The sequence below is a fragment of the Hemitrygon akajei genome, chromosome 31, assembly GCF_048418815.1.
Source record: "Hemitrygon akajei chromosome 31, sHemAka1.3, whole genome shotgun sequence".
NCBI lineage: Eukaryota > Metazoa > Chordata > Chondrichthyes > Myliobatiformes > Dasyatidae > Hemitrygon > Hemitrygon akajei.
In genome coordinates, this window is record NC_133154.1 from 5,617,927 (window position 1) to 5,627,983 (window position 10,057).

The following is a 10,057-nucleotide window of genomic DNA, read 5'->3' on the forward strand; positions in this document are numbered from 1 at the left end:
TAGGATCAGGAGAAGTAGAGTCTGTGTGGTTAGAACTGAGGAACAGTAAGGGCAAAAAGACCCTAATGGATGTTGTCTACAGGCCACTAAATAGTGGCATGGATATTGGGTGCAAGTTGAATAGGGAGTTAACATTGGCATGTGGCAAAGGTAATGTCGCAGTAGTTATGGGGGATTTCAACATGCAGGTGAACTGGGAGAATCAGGTTGGTGCTGGACCCCAGGATAGGGAGTTTGTAGAGTACCTACAGGATGCATTCTTGGAACAGCTTGTACGAGAGCTGACCAGGGACGAGGCTATTTGGATTTAGTGTTGTGTAATGAACAGGATTTGATAAGCGATCTTGAAGTAAAGGAGACATTAGGAGGTAGTGACCACAATATGATAAGTTTTTATCTGCAATTTGAGAAGGATAAGGGAAGATCGGAGGTGTTAGTGTTGCAGTTGAACAAAGGAGACTATGGAGCCATGAGGGAGGAGCTGGCCAAAGTTAACTGGACGGATAGCCTAGCAGAAAAGGCAGTGGAACAGCAATGGCAGGTATTCTTGGGAATAATGCACAAGGTGCAAAATCAGTTCATCCCCCGGAGAAGGAAGGATTCAAAGGGGGGAAAGGGGCCACAGTGGTTGACAAAGGAAGTCAGAGATTGCATAGCATTAAAAAAAAGGAAGTATGACAGAGCTAAGGTGAGTGGGAGGACAGATGATTGGGAAACTTTTAAGGAACAACAGAACTTAACTAAAAAGACAATACAGGGAGAAAAAATGAGGTACAAACGCAAGCTAGCCAGGAATATAAAGGAGGATAGCAAAAGCTTTTTTAGGTATGTGGAGAGAAAGAAGATAATTAAGAACAATGTTGGGCCCTTGAAGAATGAATTGGGTGAAATTGTTATGGGAAACAGAGAAATGGCAGAAGAATTTAATAAGTACTTTAGATCTGTCTTCACTAGGGAAGATACAAGCAATCTCCCAGATGTATGGATGGGCCAAGGACATAGGGTAACAGAGGAAATGAAACAGATTGACATTAGGAAAGAAACGGTGATGGGTAGACTGATGGGACTGAAGGCTGACAAATCCCCAGGTCCAGATGGTCTGCATCCTAGGGTACTAAAGGAGGTGGTCCTGGAAATTGTGGATGCATTGGTAATCATTTTCCAATGTTCCTTAGATTCAGGATCAGTTCCTGAGGATTGGAGAATGGCTAATGTTATCCCACTTTTTAAGAAAGGAGGGAGGGAGAAAACAGAGAACTATCGTCCTATCAGCCTAACATCAGTAGTGGGGAAGATGCTAGAGTCCATTGTTAAAGATGAAATAGTGGCACATCTAGATAGCAGTGATAGGATTGGGCTGAACCAGCATGGATTTACCAAGGGCAAATCGTTCTTGACTAATCTATTGGAGTTTTTCGAGGATGTAACCAGGAAGTTAGACAAGGGAGATCCAGTGGATGTAGTGTACCTCGATTTGATAAAGTCCCACATAGGAGATTGGTGGGTAAAATCAGAGCTCATGGCATTGGGGGGAAGATATTGACATGACAGCAAAGGGTAACGGTGAATGGGTGTTTCTCAGAATGGCAGGTGGTGACTAGTGGGGTGCCACAGGGCTCAGTATTGGGACCACAGCTGTTTATGATTTACATCAATGATTTAGATGAAGGCATTGAGAATAACATCAGCAAGTTTGCTGATGATACTAAGCTGGGTGGCAGTGTGACATGTGATGAGGATGTTAGGAGAATTCAGGGTGATTTGGATAGGCTGGGTGAGTGGGCAGATACTTGGCAGATGACGTTTAATGTGAATAAGTGTGAGGTTATCCACTTTGGGAGTAAGAACAGGAAGGCAGATTATTATCTGAACGGTGTAGAGTTAGGTAAGGGAGAAATACAAAGAGATCTAAGAGTTCTTGTTCATCAGTCACTGAAGGTGAATGAGCAAGTGCAGCAGGCACTTGGAAGAAGGCTAATGGAATGTTGGCCTTTATTACAAAGGGAATTGAGTACAAGAGCAAGGAAATCCTTTTGCATTTGTACAGGGCCCTGGTGAGACCACACCTGGAGTATTGTGTACAGTTTTGGTCTCCAGGGTTAAGGAAGGACATCCTGGCTATAGAGGAAGTGAAGCGTAGATTCACAAGGTTAATTCCTGGGATGTCTAGACTGTCTTACGCAGAGAGGTTAGAGAGACTGGGCTTGTACATGCTGGAATTAAGGAGATTGAGAGGGGATCTGATTGCAACATATAAGATTATTAAGGGATTGGACAAGATAGAGGCAAGAAATATGTTCCAGATGCTGGGAGAGTCCAGTACCAGAGGGCATGTTTTGAGATTAAGGGGTAGGTCATTTAGGATAGAGTTAAGGAAAAACTTCTTCTCCCAGAGAGCTGTGGGGGTCTGGAATGCATTGTCTCAGAAGGCAGTGGAGGCCAATTCTCTGGATGCTTTCAAGAAGGAGCTAGATAGGTATCTTATGGATAGGGGAATCAAGGGATATGGGGACAAGGCAGGAACCAGGTATTGATAGTAGATGATCAGCCATGATCTCAGAACGGTGGTGCAGGCTTGAAGGGCCGAATGGTCTACTTCTGCACCTATTGTCTATTGTCTATTAACTGAGAACATTCGATGATTCCCTTCCGAGCTGCACACGAGGAGTCGCCGCTCTCCGGCGCCATCACCAGGAAGGAATAAACCGCTGGGTTAGAGATTAGATATTTGCATTAATGAGCGAGTGTACAGGTATACCGCTGAGTTAGGTGGGGAGAATGGGGAAGGGGATGCAATTCCTCTGTTGGGACTCGATGGTCCGAATTCAAGATTCGAGATTCAAGATTGTTTGTTGTCATTCTACAGCGCACAAGGGTAAAGGAGAACAAAACAATTGTTACTCTGGATTCAATGCAGCACAAAAAAATCCCACAATAAACATAAAGAACACAAACAAACAACATCACAATAAATACTGTATAACTATAAGACCTATGTTTATAAGAGTGAAAGGGGAAAAGTTTAAAGGGAACATTAGGGAGGGCTTCTTCACACAGAGAGTGATGGGAGTGTGGAATGAGCTGCCAGATGAAGTGGTAAATGTGGGCTCACTTTTAACATTTAAGGAAAACTTGGACAGGTACATGGATGAGAGGTGTGTGGAGGGATATGGGTCGGGTGCAGGTCAGTGGGACGAGGCAGAAAAATGGTTCGGCACAGCCAAGAAGGGCCAAAAGGCCTATTTCTGTGCTGTAAAGTTCTATGGTTCTATCCTATAAAACACCATGTACAATTCACTGTTATATACATCGACTGATTGTATGTACATTCAAAGATACAAAGTGTATTTGTTATTAAGTCTGTATACAGTACACAACCCTGAGATTTGTCTTCCCGCAGACAGCCACGAAACAAAGAAACACCATGGAACCCGTTCAAAGAAAAACATCAACTCCCCCCCCCCCCCCCCCACCACCACAAGCAAAAAGAAAGAAATTGTGCAAGTGGTAAAGAAAAGCAAGCGAAAATCACTGAATAGAAAGTGTCGGCATATTGAGTTCAGCTCCGTTCTAGTTCAATGTTGCGTTGCTTTGTTTGTTATCTGCAGGCCACCCCAATCAAAATCACCCAAAATAGCAACGAGAAAAGCCAGAAACACATCATAACATGAACTACAGAACAACTAAAAAACAACTTTGATTAAACCTTGCCCGAGACCCAAGACTCTGCCAGCATCGAGGGAGAGAGAGACCATTTAAATGGCGGGACCCTCCTCCGGCAGCAGTGAGTCAGACACCAGCTGCAAGCTGCCATCTTCCTCCGGTGTCAGCGAGCGAGAGGCTGGTAGATGCTGCTGAGCACCCGCTCGCCTTCAACTTTTGCCTCAGCCTCGATGATTTCAGTCTTCCTTGACAATTTCGCCAGCACAATCGGTGAGAAATAGAGTCGATCATGGGCTCCAGGCTTCTTGGCCTCAAGGCCACACGCCTCACCAAGCACCCTTGGAGACAGCGCTAGACTGCTCAATTGGCCAGAAAATGTAGATTTGCATCACCAAAATGTACATCACAGGCACCAACGGTAGCAGAACCACATTTGAAAGAAAAAGAACAAGACAAACTGTGACATTAGCTGATGTGTATGTAGTAGTGGTGGTGGGGGGTGGGAAAACAGGTAGAGATTCTGATTAGCCTGACAGCTTGGGCAAAGTAGCTGTTTCTGAATCTCAAAATGCTGGTAGAACACAGCAGGCCAGGCAGCATCTGTAGGGAGAAGCACTGTCGACGTTTCGGGCTGAGACCCTTCGTCAGGACGTCGACAGTGCTTCTCCCTATAGATGCTGCCTGGCCTGCTGTGTTCTACCAGCATTTTGAGTGTGCTGTTGTTTGAATTTCCAGCATTTGCAGATTTCCTCGTGTTTGTTTCTGAATCTGGTGGCTCCTGTGTGCAGACTGTGTTGCCTCCTCCCTGATTACATTCTGCGTCACAATCAGTCAGATAAAAATGGACATCACTACCAGTAAGGGGTGTGGAAACAGTCAGGGCTTTCAGTACAGAGTCAGATGGGGAAAAGGGATTGCATTGGGAAATAGGAAGTGGGTTGCTGCAACAATTTGATCATGTCATTGTGATGTCGTCAGGCCAACAGCAACATGTCCTGATGTGTTCAGACTGAGCTTTCAAAATGGGAATTCACCTGAACTGTGAAAGGCTGGTTTCTAACTTGCTGGAGGAATGCCATGTGTTATTTATAGAGATACAGTGTGTAATAGGCCCTTCCAGCCCTTCAAGACGTGCAACCCAACAACGTGGGAGGGTGTTCACCTGGAAACAAAGCAATGATGGTGATCTTGTTGTGTAAGCACAGCATTAAGCAGTTCAGTGATGATATGTTCTAACATAAACCCATGCCAGGTTTGTCTTTATTAAGAACAAACATAACAGGTTCCAGGCCATAATGACTCAGTAGATTCCAAACTGAAAATATTTCCCGTCCAGTCCTCAAAGAGTGATCAGAAGTGGAGAGAGAGTGAGCAATTTCAAGTTCCCAGGTGTCAATATCACTGAGGACCTAACCTGACCCCAACACATCGATGCAGCTATAAAGAAGGCAAGACAGCGGCTATCTTTCAACAGGAGTTTGAGAAGATTTGGTTTGTCACCTAAAACACTCGGAAACTTCTCCAGGTGCGCCGTAGAGAGCGTTCTGACTGACTGCATCACCGTCTGGTATGGGGAGGGGAGGGGCTACTGCACGGGATCAAAGTAAGTTACAGAAAGTTGTAAAATTCGTCAGCTTCATCATGGGCACTACCCCCTGAAGTATCCAAGACATCTTCAAGGAGCGATGCCTCGGGAAGGTGGCTTCCATTATCAAGGACCCCCACCACCCAGGATGTGTCCTCTTCTCATTGCTACCATCAGGAAGGAGGTACAGGAGCCTGAAGGCACACACTCAACAATTCAGGAACAGCTTCTCCCCCTCTGCTGCCTGATTTCTGAATGGACAATGAATCCGTCAACACTACCTCACTACTTTTTTTTATTTATTTCTGCTTCTTGCATGACTTAACTATTTAATATGCATTCATTTACTTACTGTAATTTAGTTTTTTCTGTATTTATCATGTATTGCATTGTGCTGCTGCCGTAAAGGTAAAAAAATTTCACGACTTATGCCGGTGGTATTAAACCTGATTCTGATTCTGATTCCTAACCTCTCTGTTCAGGGAAAGGGTTCTTCACAAGCAACTGAGAACAAGGAAGGTACAATGACTCATATACTGGAATCAGACTTTGCGGCAGAACACCTGAGCTGGACAAACGTGATCTGTAGTTAAGAATATAAGAACATGAGAAATAGGAGCAGGAGTAGGCCATCCGGCCCGTTGAGCCTGCCCCGGCATTCAATGAGATTATGGCTGATCTGTCTGTAAACTCAGCTCCATCTACCTGCCTTTTCCCCATAATCCTTAATTCCCTTACTGTGTAAAAACCTATTTAACTGTATCTTAAATATATTTAGTGAGGAAGCCTCAACTGCTCCCCTGGGCAGAGAATTCCACAGATTCACCACTCTTTGGGAAGAACAGTTTCTCCTCATCTCCGTCCTAAATCTTCTCCCCTGAATCTTGAGGCAATGTCCCCTAGTTCTAGTCTCACCTACCAATGGAAACAACTTTCCTACTTCTAACTTAACTATTCCTTTCAAAAGTTAATGGGCAATACCACATTGTATTTCAGATAATCAGGTGTTTGAGGCACATTTAGATTTAGTAATATGCTCTTTCAGCTCCCCTTGCAGAACAAATGCATCTCCTAAGACGGCAGGCCGAGATAGCTGAGCTTGACGTCTGCTGGCACTCCCTGTGGGAAGTATTCCCTCCCATCTTCCACTGAACCCTCGGCGACAGGACACACTGGACCGAGAGCTTCACTTCACACTCTGGTGAGCCCAGTTGCCCGCTTTCATCTGAATTCCGTTAAAGCAGGGGTTCCCAGCCTTTTTTATGCCATTAACTGGTTTGGAACCCCTGCACTTGGGGATTATCCGTAATTCTATAAAAGCAGATTAGAAGTTGTCCTTAAACCTGGCGACACGTCACTTCAGGCTTTTGTATCTTCCACCCGATGGGAGGGGGTGAAGAGAAAATGTCCGGGTGGGTGGGGTTTTTGATTATATTGGCTGCTTCACAAAGGCAACAAGAAATGTAGACAGTCGACCAAGAGAGAGCAGTGATGTGATGTGCTGAGTTAAATCCACAGCACTCTGCAGTTTCTTCAGATCACGGCTAGAGCAGTCGCTATCTCAAGTCACAATCCATCTGAATAGATGATCACGTATTAGTATTGGTGAGGATGAACGGGTACATGCCAGATTTCACTAGACTCCGGAGGAAGTAGAGCTACTGGTGAGTGTTCTTAACCATGACATCTATGTGGTTAGATTAGGACCTGATGCTCTCAAACTTCTCGACATCAGCACAGTTGACGTAAATAGGAACATGTGCACCTCCCCTTTCCTGAAATCAACGACCAGCATCTTTTGGATTTGTTGACCTTGAGGGAAAGGTTGTGGTCATGATGCCACGTGACCTGGCTCTCTACCTCCTACAATGCTCCTACTTCTTGTTATCTGAGATACAGCTCACTACTGTGGTGTCATCTGCAAACTTTGCTTCTCTTGCCCTTTATATATCTAAAAGGACTCTTAGAAACTTTGTTTATATTATTGCCTTGTATTTCATCTCCTCACCACCCCCCCCCCCCCCCGAACTTTCTTCCTTATCAGAATCAAAATCAGGTTCACTATCTCTGGCATATGTCGTGAAATTTATTGTCTTTGTGGTAGCAGTACAAAGCGATATATAATAATAGAAAAAAAACATATTATATACACACACAGTATACACTTACTGTATTTCACAGTTTTATGTATTGCATTGTATATATAAAATAGCGAAATTAAATAAGTAGTTCCAAAAAAAAGCAGTGAGGTAGTCTTCACAGGTTCAGTGTCCATTTAGGAATCGGATGGCAGAGGGGAAGAAGCTGTTCCTGAATCGCTGAGTGTGTTCCTTCAGACTTCTGTACCTCCTTTTTGATGGTAGCAATGAGAAGAGAGCATGTCCCGGGTGATGGGGGTCCTTAATGAAGGACGTCACCTTTTTGAGGCATCGCTCCTTGAAGATGTCCTGGATCCTGTGGAGGCTAGAGCCCATGATGGAGCTGGCCGAGAAGAATCTGGCCTCACACTCATACATAAACCTGTCCTAAATTACAAAACCCAGCAAGTTTCTACAAAGAAGAATGTGGTCTGGATTAGCAAATTGGGTATTCAGTGTGTTTTGATATTATGGCATCTTTATCTTTAATCGAATTGAATGCCTCAATCAAAGTACAATATCATAGTGGTTAGCACGATGCTATCACAGCTTGGGGTGTTCCAGAGTTCAGAATTCAACTCCGGCACCATTTTGTAAGGAGCCTCTGTACGTCCTCCCTGTGGAATGCGTGGGTTTTCTCCGAGTGCTCCGGTTTCCTCCCACTGCCCAGGTTAATTGGAGAGGGATAGATCGGGGCATTGCTGGGCGGCGCAGCTTGAAGGGCTGGAAGGGCCTGTTCTGCGCTGAATCTCAATAAATAAACCTCCCTGTAAATATTTGGACTGTGGGAAGACACCAGAGCACCCGGAGGAAATTCACCGGGCCACAGGGTGAGCATACAAACTCCTTACAGGCAGAAGTGGGTATTGAACCCCAGTCTTGATTTGCTGTTGCTGTAAGGTGCTATGCTGACCACTACACTACTGTGCTGCTCAAGAGAAAAACCTGCCAATGATTTAATTTATATATTACCACATGGCAATAGGCCCTTCCAGCTCAACAAGCCTACGCCACTCAATTATACTCATGTGCCCAATTAAGACAAAGGTCTCGCTCTAAGTAAGAACTGAAATTCAATTGTAAACTAGGTGGGACAGCAGAAACCTGACTGGATGAGGACTAACCAATCAGAAGGGGGTATAAATACCATCAGACTAGACATACCCAGGCATCATTTGGCAATAGACAGTAGATGCAGGAGTAGGTCATTCAGCCCTTTGAGCCAGCACCACCATTCAATGTGATCATGGCTGATCATCCACAATCAGTACCCCCGTTCCTGCCTTCTCCCCATATCCCTTGACTCCACTATCTTTAAGAGCTCTATCTAACTCTTTCTTGAAAGCATCCAGAGAGTTGGCCTCCACTGCCTTCTGAGGCAGAGCATTCCATAGATCCACAACTCTCTGGGTGAAAAAGGTTTTCCTCAACTCCATTCTAAATGGCCTACCCCTTATTCTGAAACTGTGGCCTCTGGTTCTGGACTCCCCCAACATTGGGAACATGTTTCCTGCCTCTAGCGTGTCCAATCCCTTAATAATCTTATACGTTTCAATCAGATCCCCTCTCATCCTTCTAAATTCCAGTGTATACAAGCCCAGTCGCTCCAATCTTTCAACATATGACATGCCCACCATCCCGGGAATTAACCTCGTGAACCTACACTGCACTCCCTCAATAACAAGAATATCCTTCCTCAAATTTGGAGACAAAAACTGAACACAATACTTCAGGTGTGGTCTCACCAGGGCCCTGTACAACCGCAGAAGGACCTCTTTGCTCCTATACTCAACTCCCCTTGTTATGAAGGCCAACGTGCCGTTAGCTTTTACAATAGCTCTATATTTGATGGTAGAGTTTGTCATTGAAACGTCAGTTAAAATCGATACCTGTACCTTGCTGGAAGCCCGAAAAGAGTTTATTCATCAAAGAGTAAACCATCTACATGCTGTCTCGACCCTGTCCCTACCATACTTTTTTAAGGTCTCTTTCAATAGAGTTGTCAATTCTGTTAGGAAAATTATTAACACTTCCCTTGAATTTGGAGTTTATCCAGATGCCTTCAAAACTGCGGCTATCCAACCCCTACTTAAAAAAGCCAAAAGTGAGCTACTAGCTAGCTACAGGCCCAGATCAAATTCTCCCTTCCTGGGCAAGATTCTTGAGGTCAATCAACTCAACAACATTCTGAATGAGAAAAATACCCTAGAAAAGTTTGTCAGGTTTTAGAACAAACCATAGCACAGAGACGGCCCTTACCAAAATTGTCAGTGACCTTAGGCTCGGCTCTGATGCCAACAGAATCTCACTTCCAATTCTCCTAGATCTAAGTGCTGCCTGCGACATAATTTACAAAACATCCTCCTAGATCACCTTGAGAACCAGACTGGCCTCTCTGGAAGTGCCCTCAATTGTTTTTGCTCATATACAGTATGTTAGAGAGAACATTTCTTCGTCTGTCTTGGAGACCAATTTTCTAAGAGATACAATGTGCCTTTTAGTGTTGCTCAGGGAAGCTGTCTTGGTCCCCTACTCTTCTCCTTATACATGCTCCCCTTAGGAGACATCATTAGAGAGCATAAACTTCATTTCCACAGTTAGAGATGACGCACAATTGTGTATCTCATGGTACCTTCTCTGACTTCTGGTATGGCTGCAACAAACTAAAAGA